The sequence below is a fragment of the Malaclemys terrapin genome, chromosome 6 (genome assembly GCF_027887155.1).
Source record: "Malaclemys terrapin pileata isolate rMalTer1 chromosome 6, rMalTer1.hap1, whole genome shotgun sequence".
In the NCBI taxonomy this organism is placed as follows: domain Eukaryota; kingdom Metazoa; phylum Chordata; order Testudines; family Emydidae; genus Malaclemys; species Malaclemys terrapin.
In genome coordinates this window covers 98,324,007-98,348,534 of record NC_071510.1, presented here as the reverse complement: position 1 = coordinate 98,348,534, position 24,528 = coordinate 98,324,007, and the positions used below count along the sequence as shown (strand labels likewise).

At 40.8% G+C, this 24,528-nt stretch overlaps 1 long non-coding RNA gene across 1 annotated transcript in view; it reads right to left on the bottom strand.

Annotated features, from left to right (window-relative positions):
• Nucleotides 1-358: 358 nt before the first annotated feature.
• LOC128838897 (uncharacterized) overlaps nt 359-24,528 on the bottom strand; it is a 36,255-nt gene continuing 12,085 nt past the window's right edge. The window contains exons 2-3 of the long non-coding RNA XR_008445315.1: nt 4,275-4,352; nt 359-460 (exon numbers count right to left, since the gene is read on the bottom strand). This is a non-coding gene — a long non-coding RNA (uncharacterized LOC128838897). The remainder of the gene's footprint in view (nt 461-4,274; nt 4,353-24,528) is intronic.

Below are 24,528 nucleotides of genomic sequence, written 5' to 3'. Positions count from 1 at the left end.
TTTGATTAACGGTCCCCTTCTCCAGCCCTCTCCTTGAGGGAGATACTAAGGTCTAGTATCAACCCAACACCATCCAATCCCCCATTCACAATTGTTATTTCTGGTGGTAGATTTCTTGGGCCTTGATTCAGGAAAACATTTAAGTGGTGAAATCCATACCTATTTAGCTAAGCACTTATTTACTTAACTTTAAGTATGTGTTTAATTCCACTGAAATCAGTCAATAGGATTAAGCATGTGCTTAAGTGTTTTGCTGAATAGAGATGCTGTCCTAAATCAAGTCCATTGTGCGGAGGCCCAACAATCTGTGCGTGGATGTCCTAGCCATGCAGTAATAAGTCAGCTCACTTACCTTTGGTGTTTTCAGATGGGCAGCCAGCTTCCCGTCTAATCCATTTAGATGGCATCTTCCAGAGTAGAACAGCAGGAGCAAATGTCTGTCTGCTTTCGCTGCTTTGCCCTTTGAAATGCAAGAGCATTGTGATAGAGAAATGCCTAATCACACACGATCCTGCACTTCTGTATTCTTTGAAATCAACAATTCTCTGGTGAAGAGAGACTACATGAAATAGGAGACTACTCAGCATGGGCAAGTGTACCAGAATCAGGCCCCAATTCTGGATGATACTCACCACCCATTGACTTAAAGGGTGCTAATCACCTCATTGGAGTTGTTGGTACCTTGCAGGATTGGACACTAATATCTGGACACACTGTCATTATACATATGCTGTCCATATGAATAAACATACCCTCCTTGGTTAATTCATTTATATTAAACCTCTCCTTTTTGGACTCCCAGGCTGCCTGGTGAAATCATTAGCTATTTAGATAATGCTTTGTTTTAATCAGCTAAACATTCCCATTCTATTTTTCATGCATTTTTTAAAAAAAATAATTCAATAAATATATAACAATCTTGATCCTATATGTTCACTAGGTATTCATGTTCAGGAAACACTTTAAAATACATTACAGGCAATAAACCTTAATACTAGATTCAAACGCTAGGTCTTTTGGATAAAATTTTAACTGCACTCTGATTAGCTCAAGAACTATATAAGCCAAATACTGTTGGGACGCACTCTGTAGCCGTACTGACTGTTAGCTCTTTGCCATCCAGAGGGTCACCTTACACAAGAGTAATCCTCAGAAGACTAGCTCCACAGGCTTTTCTGGCTGCTTTGAACCACCACTATGGGGCAGCGCAGCCTTAGTTGAACACTTGGCCCAATTGGATGGCGGTGTGATTTCCATGTTAGAAGCAGTTTGCAAGGGCTAATTATTTTTTTTCCTGGAACCATCTAGTGCTGTTGTCTCTAACACATTGCTGCTGTTCAGGGAGAGGTTGGGAGCGACTGAGTAGGTATGTGGACATACCTTGAGTACATTAGATAGCAGAGGTACCATCCTTGAAACCAGAAAGTCTTTTTTAAATAAATATAGAAAAAACAGAGTCTCATGATCTTATGTTTTAGAATATCAGAGTCCCTGTGCGTTTCGTTAGCATGTGTGGTTCTCTTGCATGAAGGTTCACTAATATGTCGTGCTGAAAGGAGATGTACAGTGTTTGCATGGCAGCCATAAGTGGGAAGTGTCACTTCAACTCATTATACATTGAATTTCAGTGCCAACTTATGGAGTTGGTATTTTTTTGCAACCCTCAGCAAAACGGGAAATTTCAGCTGCTTCCAACCAACACGTAAAACATCCAGCTGCTTTACCACACCTCTTTATGTCTATCTGGTGGAGCTGTTAGTCCCTGAGTGGAGATGGAAAAGGGGAGGCAGTTACCAGTTTCAGTTGTCAGGAACTGTAGACCTAATCCTGAGTCAGGTGTTTGTCCTTAACCATGAAGGTGATGGGCATGGAAATGACAGCTCATTCTTACTTTGATGCAGCCAGCCCTGAATGGGGTGTTTGTCCTATTGCGTATCTATGAATGGAGTTGTGGGTGTCTGTCAGGTAATGCTAGTCCTGAGTGGGATTCTTGTTTTCGCCTCTGATTCAGCAATGCACTTAAGCGTGTGCTTAGGTCTCAATTACTTCGCTAAATAGGAATGGTCTTATGCACATGCTTATTGGTGCCTTTGCATAGTGTGCGGAACTGAGACATGTGGAAGTGAGGACATGGCTGCGCTGCTGGACAAGCTAGCCTCAAATGGAAGTGTTGTCCATAGGTGCATGGAGAGGTGAAGGCAACTGTCTAGTGCAGCCAGCCCTTTGTACTGCAGTAGTGCCTAGAGGGCCCAGTCATGGATCAAGGCCCCACCCACGGTGTTAGGTGCTGTACAAACACATAAGATAGTTCTTGTCCCCAGGAACTTCAGTTTACGTCTAGTCACTGCACAATAGTTACATGAGTGCATGGAGGTTGTCATCTTCGTATGACTGATGTAGATCTGGAGTAACAATTATAATTTTACATTTAGGTGGTTAAGCCAGATAATTGTGTCAGGAGTAGTGGAATGTATTGCTGTGGTGTCTCTTTTGTATTTGTGAATTGGGCCTGGAGGTGAGGGGTATGGAGGAATCATAAGGTGGTTTTGTCTTTATTAGCTCCCTCTTGGGGACAATTGCAGCCCTTCCTAAATTAGACTAATTGTTCTAAATTATAAGAGAGTTATATTTATGCAAAAATGCCATGTTACAATTGCAGAATTAACCACCCAAAGGTAGCAAATGCAGAAATTAAGGTTGAGAATATAACCTTAAAACTGCCTCTTTGCACATGTACATTATAACAGTGTTAAATTTCATGGTCACTTGTTTTCTAAAATACACGTATCTAGGATTGCAGAAAAAACCTGTATTAATTACACTAAATTCAATTTCTATACAACCCTAGACTATCTTCCAAATGCTTAAATTGCTCTTTTAAAAAAATGCTTTCATCCCCATGCTGTTGCACAGTAATATGTTGTGCATGAATGTTGAAAGCAAAATTGGTAACAAATTTTAAATAAAGATGAAAAATATATTGAAAATGTCTTTTTATGTCAAGAGGAAATAAAAACTGGATTCATTCAGCAATATTAAGGTGATTACATTGCTTCGGGTGACCCATTTTAATGTCATTTAATCTCCATTTGGGACATGCTCTGGGGTAGCAAAGGCAGCAATAATTAGGATTAGGATGCTTTGCTTCTGGACATGTTTATCTTATGGCCCAGTACTGGTGCATTGAAATATTGTGTGATAATTTGCTTGCTGAATCAGTGGGAAGGAGATGACCTATAATATTTAATCATTACTGCTTTGATGTGTGGTGTGGTTAACATGCTTAGCATATCTGATTCAACTTTAACTTATCCTTGATGGAGCAGCTACTTTATTCCTTACGTTTTATTGGGTTTTACCACTGCAAAAGGAGCTTGAACTTCATAGCCTGAGTAGGTAGACTTTGGTGTGCAGATAAATATATTTAAGTACAGTACCTTTAAAATGTAGTTCTCATTATGGTGGGAAAAACAATCAAAGAGATTTTACTCTGTCAGTATGCCAGCCTATGACTCATTTTTACCTAATGTGATCATCATTCCAGCAAGTCATAAGGGTTTCTGAGCAAATATTTGCATCTTAATCAGAATGCTAGAAATTCATATTTTTAATTACTTCAGCTCTCCATGTGCTCAAAGGAACTGACTGATTAGCTGATGCTAATATCCAGTTTGTACATAAATTTACACAAAATACAAGGCTATGAAATTACTCACATTTCTGCTTAATATGTAAATTAATGAAGTAACCCTAATCCTGTTACCGTGAGTGAACAGCTGTAGAAAAAGAGACAGCTAATAGTAGTAGTATTTTTGTATCAACTAGGAGCCCTCGTCAAGGCCCAGGACCCCATTGTGCTAAGCGTTTTATAGACACAAATAAAAATGATAGTCCCTGTGCCAAAGTAGGAAAAAGCCATACAGCTACATAGATAAGGGGAAAAATACTGCTACAAAGATAGCCAAAGAGACTCTTCTCCCTTTCTTTGTGAGGCTTCATTACCACAACAAAATTGACAGCTATTCTAAATTCAAATGCATGTGGAGGAAGGTAATGATATGGAACAGATGGTAATGTTTTCTTTGATAACTTTTCAGCATCATCTGGTATAAATGAAGGCTGGATACTTTTTGGGGAGCAGGGAAGGGGAAAGAGGAATATAGACTCACACAAACTAGCCCTATTTGCATTTGTCCAACTAAAGCCAAGCATCACAGATTCAAACATTGTGAAGTTTAAGTCCTATATCTTGATGCCATGCCCGACATACTCACTTGGTAATGGGCTTCATGAGTGGCAGTACAGGAATTCCCCCATGGGGAAGCCACAAGCATCTATGCACCTACAGGTACCTGTCAAATACGAAGAGACAGAAAACATCACTCACATGGTTTGTAGTCTCCATTTACCTGCAATTCATTTCCGGAGCATGGGTTCTAGTGGGCCAGCTTCATGCCATGACACTTGAAGTGGACATCAGGTCATGTTCAGGGTTAGCCAAACTTTGCAGCTAAATATAGAATCATGAATAATGGACCAGTTTCCCTGGATAAATCTGATGTTTTTCCCCCCTGTCTTCTGTATCTTGTATAATCATTTACAGTAGTGCAAAGTTGGTTGAAAATGCTCCCATTCTGATTTGGTAGCATTTTACACTCTTTGCATTGGTGCAGATCACTTCACAAGGTTCAGGGCCATGGGGAATCAGGCCCAGAGTCTGCACTGCGAGAAACTTGGATAGACCCTGGTGGAGCACCCTGGGCAGCAGAAGTGCATTGAGAGAAGAGAGTTCTGGTGGCACAAGGCGCCTGCAAACTCACATCCACCAGCGCCCACAGCTGGCCATCACAGCTCTAAAACCCGTCCATGGAATGGTCATTACTAGGGAATACATTGATTCACTATATCCCCTTGGCAGCCTCTGCTAGCGGGGCTAGACAGTGCCTCTGAAGGAGAGCAAGCAGAGATTCCCTTGGGTAAATCCCCTAGAAGGAGGCACCAGGCCAGCTTGTGCCTATCTGCATGAGCAGGGCTGAATTTATTCCTTTGGATTTGCACATCCTTAGCATAATTCCCAGGAAGTGCACTGGAAATAGAAAGTTGTGCTTTAAAAATGACTGAGTTATTTTGTCAATTTACAACCTAATCATCTTGGTGCAGGCAGTGCAGGGACTGTTTCGTACACCACCGATCACTGAGAGCCATTATCAAATAATAAATAACATGCTCTTTCCAGGATCTTGTTAGCTGCCTTTATTCCCCCCATGCCCCATGAAAACAGAGCTTAGTAGATGTGACATTCCCCTGGTGTTATCTGGACTGGTGATCTGCTAGGTCACTCCAATCCTAGATTCTGGGAGCCAGCCTTACCCTGCTCTGCTGTGAGAACCCCCACTCCTGGGTTGTTCATGGACAGCCTCTGGCATGTAAGCTGCTTGGATTGTGCAACCAAATGACACTAGCCAAAATCTCCGGTCACAGACACAACCCTAGGAACCTCTGTCTTGCAGTGTCCAGTTATGCCTGCTGGACCCTGCAAGCTTATATTAGTTCATCAATTTAACAAAGAAATTGATATGCACCAGGCTTGTTATCCCTAGGGGAGTCTCTGATATGCTTCAAACCAAACGCACTTCTTCAGGTAGAATAAACAAACAAATGTATTAACTACAAAAGATAGATTTTAAGTGATTATAAGTCAAAGCACAACAAGTTGGATTTAGTCAAATGAAATAAAAGCAAAACACATTCTAAGTTGATCTTAACACTTTCAGTGCCCTTACAAACGTAGATGCTTCTCACCACAGGCTAGCTGGTTGCCCTTCAGCCAGGCTCTCCCCTTTGATCAGCACTTCAGTCGCTTGGTGGTGATGTCTGTAGATGGAGGTGGAAGAGAGAGGAAGAGCATGGCAAACGTCTCTCCCTTTTATCATGTTCTTTCTTCCCTCTTGGCTTTGTCCCCGCCCCTTCAGGGTCAGGTGAGCATTACCTCATTGTAGTCCCTGATTGACCAAGGGAAGGGGGGTGACTCACTCAAGAGTCCAACAGATCCTTTGTTGCTGCCTATGCCAGTGTCCTTTGTTCCTATGAGGCTTGGATGGGTTTGCCCCATACATGCCCTGAGGAGGTGTGAACTGCGCCTCTGTTTCTGGAGAGTTTTGCCTGGGCTGGTTTTAAGCCATGAGGACACATTTGCAGCCTCATAACTATATACATGAAATTACAACCTATAACATAACATTACTATAACAACAATGTTCAGTGCATCATGAGCCTTTCAAAGACACCCGACATGACAAGCTTTCCTTGGATACCACACAATCATATGGATGAACATGGGGATGCCGGGTGTTCCCCCAAGGTACAGAACGTCACAGTAGACTTCAGTTTTTCCCCTATGAAGATCCTCAGTAAAGAGGCTTGCACTTACTATGCCACCAGAAAAGTCTGCTAACTTTTCAAGGTAGCTGGATGTTCATGTCATCTAAAGCACAGCTTTCAACAATCTTGATCTGTTAATCATCTCCTGAAGGCTCATTGTGCCTGGCATCTGTGTTGGCTTCCATTGCCTATTTCAAAGGCCTGGCATTGTCTTTTGGTTACTCCTATTCATCTTAATAGCGCTTATCTCGGTCTCTCCAGCCTGTTTTTATCTTCCTCAAAAAGTCTTTGGCTATGTTCCCCGGTTTCTATCTCCCCTAGCATTTCTCTTGGACTCTCAGGTGTATTTTTCATCTCCTGAAGCTTATCGTGACTTTCTCTTGCTACTACCATATCTACTTCATATTGGCCTTAATAATTGGTCTGACTGAAAACAGATGAAGTAATAAAATCGTGCACAAACAACAAACCATTTAGGTCTTGGCAGGGCTTTTACTGTACAGACGTGGACAGTGGCAGCTCCAGGAGCCCTTGCTCCTTGGGAAGGCCCGATTCCTTTAGAAGCTCCAGACACTGAAAATATTGTTATGGAATTTCTAAGAAATTTATATTCACTGTAAGAAATTCATTTTCATGGTTCAAATAAAAACATTTATGCATGATTTAAGAACATAAGAATGGCCATACTGGGTCAGACCAAAGGTCCATCAAGCCCAGTATCCTGTCTTCCAACTGTGGCCAGTGCTACATGCCCCAGAGGGAATAAACAGAACAGGTAATAATCAAGTGATCCATCCCCTGTTGCTCATTCCCAGCTTCTGGCAAACAGAGGCTAGGGACACTACTCCTGCCCATCTTGGCTAATAACCATTGATGGACCTATCCTCCATGAATTTATCTAATTCTTTTTTGAATCCTGTTATGGTCTCGGCCTTTACAACATCCTCTGGCAAGGAGTTCCACAGGTTGACTGTTAGTTGTATGAAGAAATACTTCCTTTTGTTTGTTTTAAACCTGCTGTCTATTAATTTCATTTGGTGACCCCTAGTTCTTGTGTTATGAGAAGTAGTAAACAACACTTCCTTATCTACTCCCTCCTCATACGGAAGCTGTTCCATACCCCTTATCATTTTTATTGCCCTTTTCTGAACCTTTTCCAATTCCAATATATCTTTTTTGAGATGGGGCGACCATATCTGTACACAGTATTCAAGATGTAGGCATACTATGGATTTATATAGAGGCAACATGACATTTTCTGTCCTATTATCTATCCCTTTCTTAATTATTTCCAGTATTCTATTTGCTTTTTTGGCTGCCGCTGCACATTGATTGGATGTTTTCAGAGAACTATTCACAATGACTCCAATGACTCTTTCTTGAGTGGTAACAGCTAATTTAGACCCCATCATTTTATATGTATGCACATTGGAAAGTATAATCCCAATGATTACTTTGCATTTATCAACATTAAATTTCATCTGCCATTTTGCTGCCCAGTCACCCAGTTTTGAGAGATCCTTTTGTAGCTCTTCGCAGTCTGCCTGGGTCTTAACTATCTTTAGTAATTTTGTATTGTCTGCAAATTTTGCCACCTCACTGTTTACCCCTTTTTTCAGACCATTTATGAATATGTTGAATAGGACTGGTCCCAGAACAGATCCCTGGGAGACACCACTATTTACCTCTCTCCATTCTGAAAACCAACCATTTATTCCTACCCTTTGTTTCCTATCTTTTAACGAGTTACCAATCCATGAGAACACCTTCCCTCTTATCCCATGGCAGCATACTTTGCATAAGAGCCTTTGGTGAGGGACCTTGTCAAAGGCTTTCTGAAAATCTAAGTACACTGTATCCACTGGATCACCTTGGTCCACATGCTTGTTGATCCCCTCAAAGAATTTTAGTAGATTGGTGAGGTATGATTTCCCTTTACTAAAAGCATGTTGACTCTTCCTCAACAAATTATGTTCATCTATATGTCTGACAATATTGTTCTTTATTATAGTTTCAACCAGTTTGCCCAATACTGAAGTCAGGCTTACATGCCTATAATTGCTGGGATCACTTCTGGAGCCCTTTTTAAAAATTGGCCTCACATTACCTATCCTCCAGTCATCTGATACAGAAGCTGATTTAAATGACAGATTACAGACTACAGTTAGTAGTTCTGCAATACATCAATGACATTTATGCAGATGAATCCCTTTGCTAGGATATAAGAATATATCCACAAAACTGGATATTTTAATGGTCCTGAGTCATGTTTTTCTAATCAGAATATATGAACAGCACAGCCCTGCAGTAATCACAGATTAATATTCAGACAAGAAAAAGCTGCTTTTCAAATGAAGGCAGGTTCACTTCTAAATGGAATTCCTCGTCTATAAAAAGTTACCACCTTGATCTAACTTTTTCATATTGTAAGGGGGCTGCAAGCACAATGCCTGAGGCTCAGCAGTAGGATTAACAAACAAGAGTTTTATTCTTGGAAACAAAATGCAGCAAGCAGCAAATATTCAGCAGCCCTTTTGCCTGATATCAACATTTCCTTGGCAATATCCCAATGCACTGACTACCTCTTGGTCTGTGCTGGTCAGCAATCCATCATGCAAGTAGAGCTATACTAGAATACCTGAAACAGCTATCCCAGCTGGCCTAATTTTTGGCACAATAATAAACTCCTACTTTGAAGCTCTGTCTCCTACATATACCACCACACCCTTCATAGTACCAGGAGCCTTTCCAAAGCCTGCCCTCCCCTCCTCCCCCCCGAAAACAAAGAGAAGAGAGCTGGATGAAGACTAGGGGACTTCATTCATACAAGGTAGTTGGGTTAGCACTTCTGTTACTGAATACAGAATTAGAACAAACCTACTACAACAGAGTATTGGCTCCTAAATAACTTCCTTTGGCAGTCTCACCCAGGAATGAAATCACAGGAAGTGCTTGCCCACTTTCTTCTAGCCCTACTCTTACGGGACCTCAAAAAAGACTAACTGGTCTCCACAGGAGCAGTGAATGTGCTGATACCCAGACCACAGGTTAATGCCCAAGTGCCCATGAAAAGCCTCTCCTCCCTTTTATCTAGGAAAGAAGGATGTGCACCTTCACATTTAAGACATGAATTTTATTAAATGCATAGTCGTCACTTGCTCTTGAGTTTAAGCACTGTGAACTCTGCAGGTGAGATAAGGGAGATGTAAATAAAACTCCAGAATACATTTTGCAGAGGTAAAAATCTTAGTGAGGGAGAGAATAAAATGGCAAAAGGAGTGAAGCAAATGATCTTGCTCTTTTCTTTCTTTCTTTCTTTTTTTTTAAAGAAGGACCGCTCCTATCAGCTGTTTTTACAGCTTAAAAAAATATAGTCAGAGTAATACAGAGATTATATGTGTTTCATTACATTCCCCACCTCTCCCGCAAATCCATATTTTAAACAGCAGATAAGCCCTTTGAGGCAGCACAGCTCTGTGTAGTGACTGCATTCCTAAGTAGAGCTGAGAGAAACTTTTTGACTGAAACTTTCTTCAACCCTCCCCCGCCAAAAAGTGACAGACATATTGGGATTTGTGTCAGTTTTGGTGCATTATTTCAGTAAAAAAAAACTACCCCACACCCTCAAACTGAGGAAACTGAAGTTAGATATTTTGAAGGTTTTGATTTTTTTTTTGGCTCAAAATGGTTTCGATTTGAGTTTTTTTTTAAAAAACCCCACATTATAAGACGGTCAAAATAAAAATGAAACATTTATTTTGTCAGAACAAAATGTTGAATTTGACCTAAAATGAAATTTTCAATTCCCCCCCGAATTTTGAAGAGATTTGTTTGCAGTTTGACCTGGTTTTTTTTGTTTGTTTTGTTTTTGTTTTTTTTAAATTCGGATTTGCCAGCAAACTAAAATCTCTGATTCTCACAGCACTACTACTCCTAGTAAAGTCGAAGTTATCTGAGGTATAGTACCCTCTGGCCTTCATATACTGAGGGAGTTCATTTGCCCCTGGGAAACAAACTACCTGTCATGCTTTATATTTCACAAACGAGTGAGTCTGAAGGGCTTCTAAGGGAGAAGGTCTTTTTTTTTTTTTTTTTTTTTAATGCTTGAAAGTGCAACAGCTAGAGCTTCAGGAGTCTACAGTTCCTAGAATTCATAAGCTTTCCCATAGCAGAATGTTCTACATAAGACTTCCTTCCATCTGCAAAACTGCCCTTGTCAGCTTTATTTTTGGTAACCAATTTTAAATCTTTACTGACCGCAACCCCCAATATTTCACTGATGACCATGTTGATCCCAGGATCTTGGTAATATCCTTTGTTAGACAACATCTATTGGCAGGGGTGAAAGTAATATTAAACTCTTACCAGGACAAGGGCCTGGCTCTGGGCTCCCGGAAGGGGCAGGGCCTTGGGCAGAACGGGCAGGGCTAGGGATCAGCCTCCCCCAGCCAGCCCATCTGCGCTGCCTGGCCCGCGCTGCCTGGGGCTCTGGCGGGGATTTAAAAGGGCCCAGGGCTCTGTCCGCTGCTACAGTAGTGGTGGCCAGGAGCCCGAGGCTCTTTTAAATCTCCGGCCCTGGGGCAGCTGCCCCTTTTGCCCCCACCCTCACCCCTCCCGTCGGCAGCGACATAAGGAGGGTCCTTTGCAGCAGCAGTGCTTTAACGTCGGCTGTTTATGGGTCGCTACCGGCTTCTTATCTGTACACCATACCAGCCTACTTTCACCCTGTCCTTTGGTGAAAGACAGGCTTTCAAGCTACATACATCTGAAGAAGAGCTCTCTGTAGCATAAAAGCATTTTGCAGAGGTGCATGGGGAAACTTTTACATCCATGTCTACATTTGAGTCTTCTCGCTAAAGTGTCCTTTAGCCATTTGCATTGAACCATCAGTTCACAAGGTCCTACCTCATTTGGAATGGGGCTTTGGGAAATGCTAGTGCTTCAGTATTGCATGAAGTGCTAGCAGAGTGAGTATCCAAAAACCTGTCCTGTTTTCAGATCAGTGGGCAGTACAGCACTCAGAGAGACTGCTTAACTAATGGTTCCCAGTTATATTCATTGATGAACACCATGTGATAAGCATGGTAGACAGAAAACTTTACACCATTTAGTTTCCAAAGCTGAAAGTGTACACATTTTTATGAACTATTGCCACCCAAGGCAGCATTTGTTTCTTGTTCTTGGTGGCCTTGGGCTAATGTTCAATAATTTTAATAAACTTTTTCTTTTATTAAAAGATTTGGGTTGCTAATATCTACTGGAGGCCCAAGAGGAGCTGTGGCCAAATGCTTGCAATTTATAGGGCAACAGTCCTATTTAAATGTACACATTTGTTTCACTCGCTGTTTGCCAAGGGGTAGATTAAGGAATTTTTGTGATTCTCATTTACTGAAAGAATGACTTGGAAAATAATTCTAACTGTAGAAGATTGTTCCCAAGTGTACTACCACCGTAGCTTAGGTACTGCAAACCATTCAGCAAATCTGCACCCTCAGAAAAGAGAGTTTGCTTTGCCTTCATCTCAAATAAATCTTCTAGGCTGGAAGGATGAGTCTGGGGCCTTTGAGTTGAGGAATAAAAATGGAAGGCAATTCTAGAGAACTTAGTCCCCGCCCTCTTCCTGACACAAAGACATGGATGAGAGGGAGAGGCGATATCAATGATGTGCTAAACAGGGTGTATTTTCTCAAGAATGGAAATAATGTCCCCTTGCTTTAGATGAGGAGTGTGTGTACATGTGGAACATTGTGTTTGGGAGCTGAGTGGATGTAGAAGTGATGTTCTGTAGAGGCAATCACTGAAGGAAAATAATGGCAGCCAGATGATTGTAGTAAGTCAGGTTGGACAGGAAGAGATGGCTGAGGCTGAATTATTCACTGAGGAACAAATACTGGAACAGTTGTAGCAAAAGGGGCTCAAGCAATGTTTTCACTTTCATAACAGACATGGCAAGCCCAGAGGTACCAGGGCTACGAACTGCCAAGCTCAGAGGTGCCGGGGCTCAGCCCTGGCACAAATTAAGCACTGGGCTTGATAGAACATGATTTTTAAAATAGACTTTCATCCCATCTTCTTGTGACTCCTTGCAACAAATGGAACACAATGTTTTTGAAACTAAAAAGTGTTATTTCATTCCCTTAGGTATATGCTTCCAACAGTAAAGGAGAGATTCCCACAGCTCTGGTACAAAGTCACTGTCTCACTTCTGTAGTATGGTGGTGTGAAATTGGCTAGGGAGTCAATGTTTGCACAGTTTGAAGGTGTAAAGTGTTCTATCTGTGTTAAGGGTCACATTCTGCCCTCAGGAACTGCTCACGAAGCCCCACTGAAATCAAAGTTGCAGCGGGGGTGTAAGTGAAGGTAGAATTGAGCCCTGATTATTGTGCTTATGCTTTGGATTTTTTTCTTCCTTTAGTGTCTTCTCCCACTGGTTCATCATAGCAGTTGTATAAGTGGTGTGAGAAAACAATGATGCTAACTCTTTGAGGGCTGCTCTCCCTACCTCTTAGAATAAAGTGTGAATAATTTGGACCAAACCAATGGAATTCTACTGCGTTTGACTTTTGAGAGGGCAGCCTTTTTCTAGCATTAAAGTCAATCATACTCACTGCAGTTGTCCTTGGCATTCATTTTTGAACGCAGATGCCTTCATATTGAAAAAAGGTGCTCTGAAGAGGGATTTTAGGGAGCATTCATCCTGGCAGTGCATTCATTGGAGCAGCACTGCCAGGGAATTGTGGCTACAGAGGACCCAGGGCCGGCTCCAGGCACCAGCTTAACAAGCAGGTGCTTGGGGCAGCCAAGGGAGGGGGGTGGCACCTGCGGCAATTCGGGGGCAGCAGGTCCCTCACTTCCTCTAGGAGCGAAGGACCTGCCACTGAACTGCTGCCGCCGATCACGGCTTTTTTTTTTTTTTTTCCAGTTGCTTGGAGCAGCAGAAATGCTGGAGCCGGCCCTGAGAGGACCCCTAGCAAGTGTGGGGGCACACTGGGTCTTGTGCCTTTAGTGGATCCCCTGAGATCCAATAGTTATGGGGACCTTTCTGCAGAAGGGGCAATGCTCCCACCCTTTTAGGACCCTGGATTTGAGAGGATAAAATGCAAGGGAGAATATCCAAGGCTTTCCTCCAGTCTTCAGAAAACACAATTTCCCCTCCTAAATGCCAGCCTACCAACACACCACTCAATATTAGAATCCTAGAATATCAGGGTTGGAAGGGACCTCAGGAGGTCATCTAGTCCATCCCCCTGCTCAAAGCAGGACCTAATCCCAACTAAATCATCCCAGCAAGGGCTTTGTCAAGCCTGACCTTAAAAACCTCATATTAGACATGTTTGACAAAGAACACCACTAGTCCTTCAGCAAGGCTCCTTTCAGAAGACCATCTTCCACCCAGGACCAACAGGAACCACTATTTCAACAACACAAATGTTTATTTCTCCCCAAAATCATGACTGACACCCCTGTGGTGCCACCAATTCTTTAGAGAATGATTCACGGAGCTGATTTGAGCCCTGTGTGGCTGTACAAAATGCTGGCTCTGGACAATGCAAACACCCTCTACCACTATTTATATTTGCTATAGACATGACAGGATGAAGTCTATGCCCTTTGATATTTTAGTTTTTGCTGGTTCTTTGTCAGTGCCAAGCCCTTTATGAGCTGGGAGAGTCCCCTTATGCACAGCCAATACTGGGTGTATGCTGCTTCACCTATTGTTTAGGAGCCAGCATTTCATCACTTTGGCACACTGCAGTAGCACATAGCGTAACAGTCAGGAACACTGCTGAAATCATGCAACAGCAAGAGCTTGTCAAAATTGCAAATTACACCTATTTTCAGGTAGTGCATCTTCCATAGTTCACATACTCATTTACCCGGCTGAAAAATGTTGGTGAACCAGCATGATGAGACTAGTATAAGTGCCTGCTTACTGTAACTTTCACAGTTGGGAACAGCTAACTGATCTCACACAATGAGTTGCTCAAACCTGGCAGGGAAAAACTCAACACCTAGCCCTAAATTTTTAGAGTTGCAAGGTTTTAGCTACACGGCCTCCATTAATTGTATTGCAGTGGCTCATTCCTATGGATTTCTAAAAATATAGAAGGTAGTTATAAAGCAGATTGGCAGAGGAGAGACTGTTCTGCTGATTCATGCTAGAAGCCAGACCAGACCAGTCAGATTAGCTGCAGTCCATAAAATGAAAGGATTGCCATGTCTCTCTCTGGAGAAAAGGAGCAGGGAGTGAGACAAGAGGTCAGGCAGGGGAGACCCCTCAAAACTGCCAGCTCTGGAAGGAGCTCAGATGATAATTGGTTTGACTATTCTTTAAATTCAGAATTTTGAATTCAGAATTCAGAATTTTGAAAAGAAATTCTGAATCAAAAAGAGAACTTTATATCAGATTTGCTGAAGTGAGACATTGTGACAATTGCATAGCTTTTCGTTTTAATTTGGAGATATGTCAAAACCAACCATTTCCCACAAAAACGTTTGGTTTCAGTGAATCGGCATTTTCTCATTAAATACTTTATCAATCAGAAAATTCCCAACTAGTGCTAAATAGAAGTGCTCCCTTACTGTTGGAGGTGAGCATCTCAAACATTCAATCAAAGGATCACCAGAGGAGAGGGAACCCTTGGACAAAGTGCCATTGAGTCAGTGTTTTCTGACATAAGAATGTTAAGGAGGTGTTACCCAGCCAGTTCCTCCTTTTTCCCTGGAGAAATGAGAAGGAGTGACTGCCCTTCCCAGCCTTCCCAGACACGGGGGAAGAGAGGATTACTGCTGGATCTCCTTATCCCTTTCACAAGACCTCCGTCTCTCACAAGGTTTCTAGGAAGCCACCCCAAAACTTAATTTTACATCTCTGAAAATATAAGTCTGATAATTTCCCTAGAGTAGTATTAAACCAAATCTACATAATGAATAGAATAAATAGCATTTTATTACCATAAATAATGGAGCCTATGTATTTTGCTCATCATATAGAGTGGTTTTCAATTTTCCCAGGATGGAATTACATGAGTCAGCCTATTGAACATACACAATGGAAGCAATGTAGATTTATACAAAGATAAGCATGAGATTAGTTTTTATGTGCTATTGAAAACATACAGTTCATGCAGTTTCCTCCATACATTATTCAAAACAAAACACATTGGCATTCAGAAGTGGGATGATTGAATGGCTATATTTCTGACTAGCATCTATAAGGAAATGTAAGAGGAATTTCATCTTAAAGAGATTAGAGTTAAGTTGCAGGCTACTACCATTTTGTAGGTGCGCAAGGCCAAATTCTGTCCTTGGATATGTGCACACAATTACCTGTGACAGCAATAGAGTAAATGGATTACTAGCTGGCTAACTGAGAGGTCTCAACTGTAATTGTAAATTCAGAATTATTATTGAGTGGTTTCCAGTGGGGTCCTCTAAGGTTTGGTTCTTGGCTCTATTCTGTTTCATATTTTTATCAATGACCTGGAAGAAAAAAAAATTATCATTGATAAAGTTTGCAGATGACACAAAATTGGGGAAATGGTAAATAATGAGGAAGACAGGACACTGATACAGAACGATCTGGATCACTTGGTAAAATTCAGCGCAAGCAAACAGTATGGCTAAATGTAAACATATATGTCTAGGAACAAAGAGTGTAGGGCATCAGTACAGAATGGGGAACCCTATCCTGGGAAGCAATGACTCTGAAAAAGATATGCAAATGTTGGTGGATAATCATCTGAACATGAGCTCCCAATGATGCTGTGGCTAAAATTGCTAATGTGATCCATGGAGGTATAAACAGGGTTATCTTGAGTAGGTGTACAGAATTTATTTTATCTCTGTCTTTGGCATTGTTGTGACCACTGCTGGATATATGGTCCAGTTCTGGTGCCCACAGTTCAAGAAGAATGTTGATAAATTGGAGAGGGTTTGGAGAGGAGCTGTGAAAATGATTAAAGGGTTGGAAAACATGCCTTATAGTGATAGATTCAAGGAGCTCAATCTATTTAGTTTAACCAAGAGAAGGTTTAGAGGTGACTTGATTGCAGTCTACATGGGGAGCAAATGTTTGATAATGGGCTCTTCAATCTTGCAAAGAAAGGTATAACATGTTCCAGTAACTTCAGTGAAGTTGAAGCTAGTCAAATTTAGACTGGAAATGCAGTTACATTTTTAACAATATGGGCAATTAACCATTGGAACGATTTACCAAGGTTCTTGGTGGATTTTCCATCTTTGGCAATTTTAAAATCAAGATTGCATGTTTTTTCTAAAAGGCTCTAGAAGTTATTTTGGGGAAGTTCTATGGCTTGTGTTATATATAGGAGGTCAGTCTAAATGATTACAAGAGTCCCTTCTGACCTTGGAATCTGTGAATTTATCAAATACCCAGTTTGGGTATTCCTCACATCTTTCTTTAGAACAATTTGATCTAGTTAAGGTGTGCATAAAAGTATTGGTGTATGGATAAAATGAAGAAAAAGTGCAGGTTGAAGTTAAATAAATGAAATGTGGTTTGAAGGTAACAATGGATATAGTTTCACTTGGATGGATGTTGCTTTCCTTTTCAAATTCTTAATGTTACAATTCTGACTATGGGAAATATTAATGCTGATTCTTCATTAATACAGTCTGTCATAGCCCAATAAAAATGAGAGAAGGAAAAGACCAAAATTATGTCATCTACTCCATCCAGTGATGGACTGCTCCCTACAGGATACTGGCTAATGCTTTGTCCAGTGTATTTAAAAATTCAAGGGATGGAATTTCTACAGCTTTCCTTGTGAGGAGGAGGGGACCATTCTAGTCTACAAGCTCTTATTTTCAGGAAGACTTTCTTGATATTTAGGTCCACATTTCCCTTTTTGAGATGAAGGTACATTACAAGTATATGACATGTCTGGAGCATGTCAAAACATTGGTTCTGTCCCAATTTCTAGCAATATTCATTGCAATAACGTGTTCCGTAGTGCTTACTGTTGACTGAATTAAATCCTGGCCCCCTGCAGTGCAGCTTTGGTCTCTTAGTGAAATGATGTTGCAGATTTTGATCTGTATTTGGTTATGGCTTAAATATGAATACAAATTAACTGAGACCTTTTCATGAACCTTTCCTTCTCTTGTTAAACCTACTTGAATGTATGGTAGTCTTGTACAAAGGTCCTTCCCAATTTTCTTCACCCTGAAGGCTTCTCTAATAAAACCTCAGGAGGTGTCTTGACAAGTTCTCATTGAAGTTTTTGTCTTGAGTTTCCAAATGATGGTGACAGCACAATTTTATAGCTTCCTGGGAATTTGGCAAAAGCACATGTGTACAAAACGAGTGTTCTCCAGTTAAAAAATGTAGATACTTGGTACAGATGAAGTATTTTTTCCTTTCAGTGATAGATGAGCTGAACTACCTATGAGAGGAAGCTGGAGTCTCTGGGTAAAAAAAAGATACCGGGTTGCAAATGACACATGGATTTTAATCCCTTAGCCCTTGAAAAAATTAAGGCTTTTCACCAAAGTTCTCTTCACTCTGAATTATTTCTATAGGGCTTTTCATTCCCAGGCTCTTTAGATTTTATATATATATATATATATATACACACACACACACACACACACACACACACTATATATATATATAATGTCAGAAGGGACCATTATCATCTAGTCTGATGCCTGTATAGCAGCACCCTCTGAAGCAGGCATCAGTCATTTGACTTCAGTAGAGTTGCATCCAATTACACCCCCATTTGAATCTGGGCTGAAACTTGGTTTCTCTGCAGGACACAGGATGAGCAAGCATTAGGATCTCCCTTAATCTCTTTCTTTGCTCCGTACCTCTTTCACCCACAGCGGTGGTAAAATACATGTCTGATGTTTTGCTCTTTTTATTCTATGCATGCCCATTCATTTCTCTGTTTCAACAGAGCATCATATTACCTCAGATTACAAGAAGGAACTATTCAGTTGGCCAATTTTTAAGATCTACTGAATACAATTCTGATTAGTTCACACGGTGTTAATATCGGGTGCATTTACCTTTAGGACAATTATTACTAGCAGATATTTCTCACTCCCTTTTCTGTAGAAGCTCAGAGTTGCAACATAAGATGCAAAACACATTCCTCTGTTGTTTCCAAACTCCTGGGGCCCCATCCTCAGCAGGTGTAAATCAGCATAGCTCCACTGAAATCTGCATAGGAACAGACATCCAGCTGGTGTACATTGGCATAGCTCTAGTGCTCAGGTCACTGACATTTTTCTAGGGAGCCCAAACAAACAAGGCTCACTCTTTTTCTACTTAAGGTTTCTGATGCAATTTCTTTAAGCCACCTAAATAACACCTGTGACCACCTAGCTAACATTTCACAAAGAGTTCCAAATTAGTTTCCATTGCTCTGTCTGTCTTTTCTGCAGTAGAGACCAACCACTTTACATGACCTATACGTGAAATATAAGATCGAAGTTTTGGTTTCATCAGACAAAAGATACAGGAAATAGCATATTGCTTAAACATGCTTCGGAGTTACTTACGGCTAAACTATATTCACCTCTGCATGTGTGCACTAGAAGGGAAGAGGGTATAGGGAGCTCCATTGTTCAAAATGCAGATTTAATTTTGGCACTTGGGAGCACAAGGGGCTGGCTGTTTTTACTAGCAGAGCTAGTCACTTTCAACGGGTGTGTTTAAGTGGATTGAGGGAAAGGGCATGCTCCTTCCCACTACCCTGGTGCATGAGCAAAGCAGCTCTTGGGGAAGCATACAGGTCATCTTTCTTAAAGGTGTAACAAGAGTTGCTCCTCACCTTGTTTTGGAGATACTACACAGTGCACCTGAATCTGCCTATTGCTTGTTTGTCAGACGCGTGCAGTAGAATATGTAGAAGTGTCTTCACAGTCTGAGATTTAGCACACTGGTACTATGGGCCTCAGAAGGCCTGGACCAAACATCAGGTAATTTACATGGCACAGGGCAGTGGGGTAATCACACATAGATAATTAATATGAATGTATAAAAATAAAGGCAAGTACTTCCAAGTTCCTTAATTCCTCAGGGTAACTATTTCCCCAAATGCGGGAAACTCAACTGCATAATTTATGGAAAAATGAAGTGGATTTAATGGACTGAAAATATCCCAAGCTGCAGGTTGTGAACTTCTGAAAGTCCTTACCAAAACTTCTTTTCAACAATAGAATTCCAACAAAATGTTGCATCCTGCATATGAGTAGGTGAAATGGAAGGTCAGCAAAAGCACAGGGCAGAGTTAAGGTCGTTAGGTTACCTTAAATGTGCACTGCTATGCGTTCTAATGTTGTTGGGTTTTTTTGTTTTTGGTTTTCTTTTTTTTTGTAAAGTGTAATGTTCACTTTGATTTTCCAGATCTTCTAACGTTTGTTTTTTGAGAGAGCAAACATTTATTTTAGAGGTGGGTTTTTTTGAGGGTTTGTATTTTGTTTTTTAAGCAATTGATAGTTATTTATGACCTAAATTCCATCTAAATAACTTTTTAAATCTGAAGATAGTAATTAACACTTTTTCTCAGTACCTAGATTCCCACTTGCAGGATGCTAACAGCAAGTCCCCAACCAGATCTTCTTTCTGACAGAAGAAAGTAGCTCCACTGTTGACCCAAGTCATGTATTTGATAATTGTGCTGTGATATTCCTTTCCCTTTTGATATTGTTAAATAATGTGATAGTTATCAGAACAGCAGGCTGACAAATGGTGGTGAGTAAATAACACATTTACCTTTGTTTATTCATAATCAAAGTGAGAAATCACACTTAAGGCTACGTCCTATAACAGAGGAGCGATTTCATTTCCATAATATATTTTTTTCTTTTCCTGAGCAAGAACATGCAGGGGCATGATGCGAGGGCAGATAAAATGTTGTCTTGCCTCTGCATATCGGATATGCAAAGCCTACAGCATGCCCCTATCAGTTCAGAATTTCTGAGGCTTGTCAAGGCTCTGGAGAAATTTTAAGTAAGTTTTTCTCTTTTGAAGTGGACTTCTAAGGTAAAATATGGGATTGCAAATTGTTCTGTTCTCAGAAAATGGAAGTTATTTAATATTCCTTGTTTATCAGTCTTCCTCTTCTGTCATGTGCATCACAAGTTGATATCTAGATTGCTCAACTATCTATCTGCTACTTCACTGAGAGACGCAAAGAGTTACAGTCCACCCTCCAGTCTTCTGATTGTGCACTCCTCCACCATGTGTTTGAACATCTGAATCGCTGCCCTGCAGTCACACTGTGAAGATTGGACTAAGCTAAATTTCTGCATTGTGGCAGCCACTTTGGCTGTTCCAGGCAGCAGGCTATTAACCTAATCCAGGATCTGTGTCCCAGGCTACAAACAGGTGGATGGAAGTTAGAGCCTGGGTTCATGTTCTAAGTTGTCCACCAGTGAAAATATCACTAAATATACTTGATGTTGCAGCCTGTATTCTGCACACAGATGCAATTCAGCGTGCAGGGTAGCAACAGAATTGGGACCATTACTATTAGCAATTATCTATGTATATCTATGAATATCTATACCTGGTGCATGCAGGAAATGATTCTTCCATTGGGCTGCTTCTGCACAATTTCCCGTAAATAAAATTATTGGAGTTGAAAAGATTGTGGCAATTTACAGATTTATGCCACTTGTTCTTCTTGGCATATTTTTCATGTGAATAATGTAATTCATAATTTCCGGATAGAAAGGATTTTTTCCATCAAGCAAGATAACTACAGGAGAGAAATGTGTTGCAACTTAAGGCTGCATATCACAAGTTATCTCTCTGTTCGTCTTTGAATAAGCGCTAGAATCTTTGGCTTTGTTTTGAAGAAATCTTTCTTTTAACACTAACAGCCAAAAGTAAAACAACAACGGATATTTCTTCCCAGACACACCCTGGATGGGGCTTGCATTGTATGACTTTGCCCAGGAAGAAAGGTCTTCAACATGGGTTTACTTACAGAGTGAATTGTTGAACAAAATACTTCTGTTATCTGTCCTTGTTCACTGGATTGTGTGGATCAGAGATGAACTTGTGTTTCTGCTTGTTTTCCACTAGAGCCCTCCACCAGATCACATAACTAGTTGCTTTGTAGTTATAATTACTGGGCGTTACTCTAGCAGCTAAAGAGGATATGACTTTGCCAATGCCCCAGGGGAAAGGTGGAGTTGAAAGTCAAAGGAAAATGATTCTGTGAACATTTTTCTCAAACAAATTGAGGCTTATCAAGCAGGTGTGTTGTGAGAAACTTAGAAGGAAGGAATTTTTATGCCTTGAAGCAATGGCGCACAGATGGCAGGAGTGATATAAAATACTGTATGTCTAGAGTATTTATAACATGCACGTGGAGAACTTGAAAGACGGCTTCCCTTACTGAACAGGTCAAAGTTTGTTCGCGCAGCCATGTTTTATTTAAGAGGCATAATAAAAATATTATATGGTCCAACCTTGTTTACTTTTAATAAACTGGAAGAAATTAAAATGCAATTTCTGTATTGCAAATTTGACTTCTTGAACTGAGGACTGGCCTTCTAGTGTAGCCAAACAGCTAAAACACTACTTCTTACGATTCCAAAGACAGGACAGCTGACTAATTGGAATAGTTGTCACCCTATAGTAGGAGCTTCTTTTCCATCTTCTGCAAGTTAACCATTTCCTAAGCATAAGTACATATGCCAAACATTTTGATAACTTCAAATATTTTTTTCTGGTGTGAAGCTCATCTGATACATCATCAACAGCAGCATTTTCTAGGATTGAAATGATATTCAAGCCATTCGCAACAATTCATTATCCATTAGCATTGCCTTTAAAATCTACAATGCAGTAATGAAACACAGCAGCAGTTACCTTTAGCAATCCTTACTATAGTTATGTAAAAGCCATTTGGCTGCATAGTAACCTGAAATACAACACAAGTCTTCTAAAGTTAGCAATATGTTATTGCTGTGGCAGTTCATAGACTTTAAGGTCAGAAGGGACCGTCATGATCATGTAGTTTCATTCTCACAACTGTATCCTTGAAGTTGCAGTTGTTCCTTATTTAAAAGGTGCAGGAAGTGAAACCATTATTTATATATATTCCTATCGGTATAAAACTAGTTGTTTGTCAGTATATAATTTCATAGTTAAATCAAGAAAGCATAAACAAAACCGAATATCTGCTTCAATATATTTCTGGAAGCTATACATTCAACTGACAATAGCTAATATTTATCTTGAAAAAGAGCATTGGTACAGTTTCATATCTGTACTACAGGAAGTGTCACCTCTTTAATGTTCAGCATTAGTGCAGATAAAAGGGATATGCATTTTTTATTACAATCCCTTCATTATTTATTCAGTGTCAGCTGTATGTTCAATGCTGAAGAAGGCATAATGATAAAGACAGTACCTGGCCCAAAATGCTTATGCTATTAAAAAAAAAAAAAAGAGAGAGCGAGAGAGAGAGAGACGAGATGTACGAGAGCGCTATGTAAACTCAGTAATAAAAGATATTACCTCACCCACTTTGTCTCTCTAATATCCTGGGACCAACATGGCTATAACAATGCTGCGTATGCAGGAGCGCCGCCAGCTTTTTTGCTGCCCTAGGCAGCGGAAGGTCCCACCCCCGAAATGCCGCCCCTGACAGAGGCAGCGGAAGGTCCCGCCCCTGAAATACCGCCGACGACCGGGGCGGCCGAAGATCCGGCCGCCGCAGTCGCCGCACCCCAAATGTTAGTGCTATAGGAGACCGCTTAGGTCACCTAATGGGTTGCGCCGGCCCTGATTTTCAGAGGTGCTGAGCAATTGGACTTGTAGTTCCTTGAGACTTCTGAAAAATCTGGCTTTATTTGGTTTCAAATATTTCATTATCTTTTGGCCAAAAGTGAAGTCAGGCTCTTGGCTTCTAAGCTACCTGTTATATCTGAGGGATATTGAGTGTTCAGGGGATTAGCAATGGTATGTGGGAACATTCACCTGAGGATCACTGGTTAAATCTGGCCCAGGTCAGAAGTACACGAAAGTCATTCCTATCTAAAAGCTGTTTGGTTGCCTGAGGTATGTGAAATAAGTTGGTGGTCTCAGACTTTTTCAGTGTTCCTGTTGGATCCACCACTACCATACTTGGCACTAACAAGAATCTTTGTTGATGGTCTAAGCAAAGAGTCTAACTAATGTCAGGAGATGCTATCGTCTTACAGTAGGGTTTTCACAGCATCCTGTACACAATTTTATTGCCTCAGGATCCATTACAATCTCATGCTGAGATTTAGATATCAGCCAAATAATCACAAAGAAAATTAGCAGCTATGTGGGTTAATTTAAATTGCAAGTGAAATTAATTCAGTGGCCTTAATCTAATCCGCAGGAGATACACACACTAAAAAACATGAATCAAGGTAGTCTTTTTTTTTTTTTTTGTAAAGCAGATAGTACTAAAATAGGAGTTATGCCCAGACAGGATTGAGATCAGGGCCGGCTCTACCATTTTTGCTGCTCCAAGCAAAAAAAAAGCCGCTCGGACTGCCACCTGAACTGCCGAAGCCAAAACAAAACAAAACAAAAAAAACGCCCGGACTCTGCCACCCCAAGAATGGACAGAATGCTGCCCCTTAGCATGTGCCGCCCCAGGCACTTGCTTCCTCCGCTGGTGCCTGGAGCCGGCCCTGTTTGAGATGCACTGGTAGTATTGTGTAGGAAGCTTTGCATAACACTTGCTTGTAGTAGGGATGGCTCTAGCTTGTACTCTCAGTTCTTCCCAGGAGTGCTAAAATGTTGCTGGATTCACCTCCAAATTGTAACGTGTTTATGAAGAGTGGGTGGCTATGTGCTTAGATAAAGGCATATAATATAACAAAAATGCAAACACCAGTGAAAGCTAGATAAAGGAAATTGGCACAGGCACAAATCTCCTGTAGCAGAAGCAGGTAAATGCAGGATCCTTCAGAATTCAACCTGTCTCTTCATCCTTGAGTCATACCGTTATGCCTGGGAGTTCCAGAAGTTCCAGAACTGTGTGGGAGCTTACATAACAAATGTGCTATACAACATGGGTTAAGGTGAATAGCAGGCTGTTTCTTTCCTTTGGTCAGTTTAATCTGCACCCTTAATGTGGCTTCCACATACGTTTTCTTGTGTGTTAATGGAAATGAGCT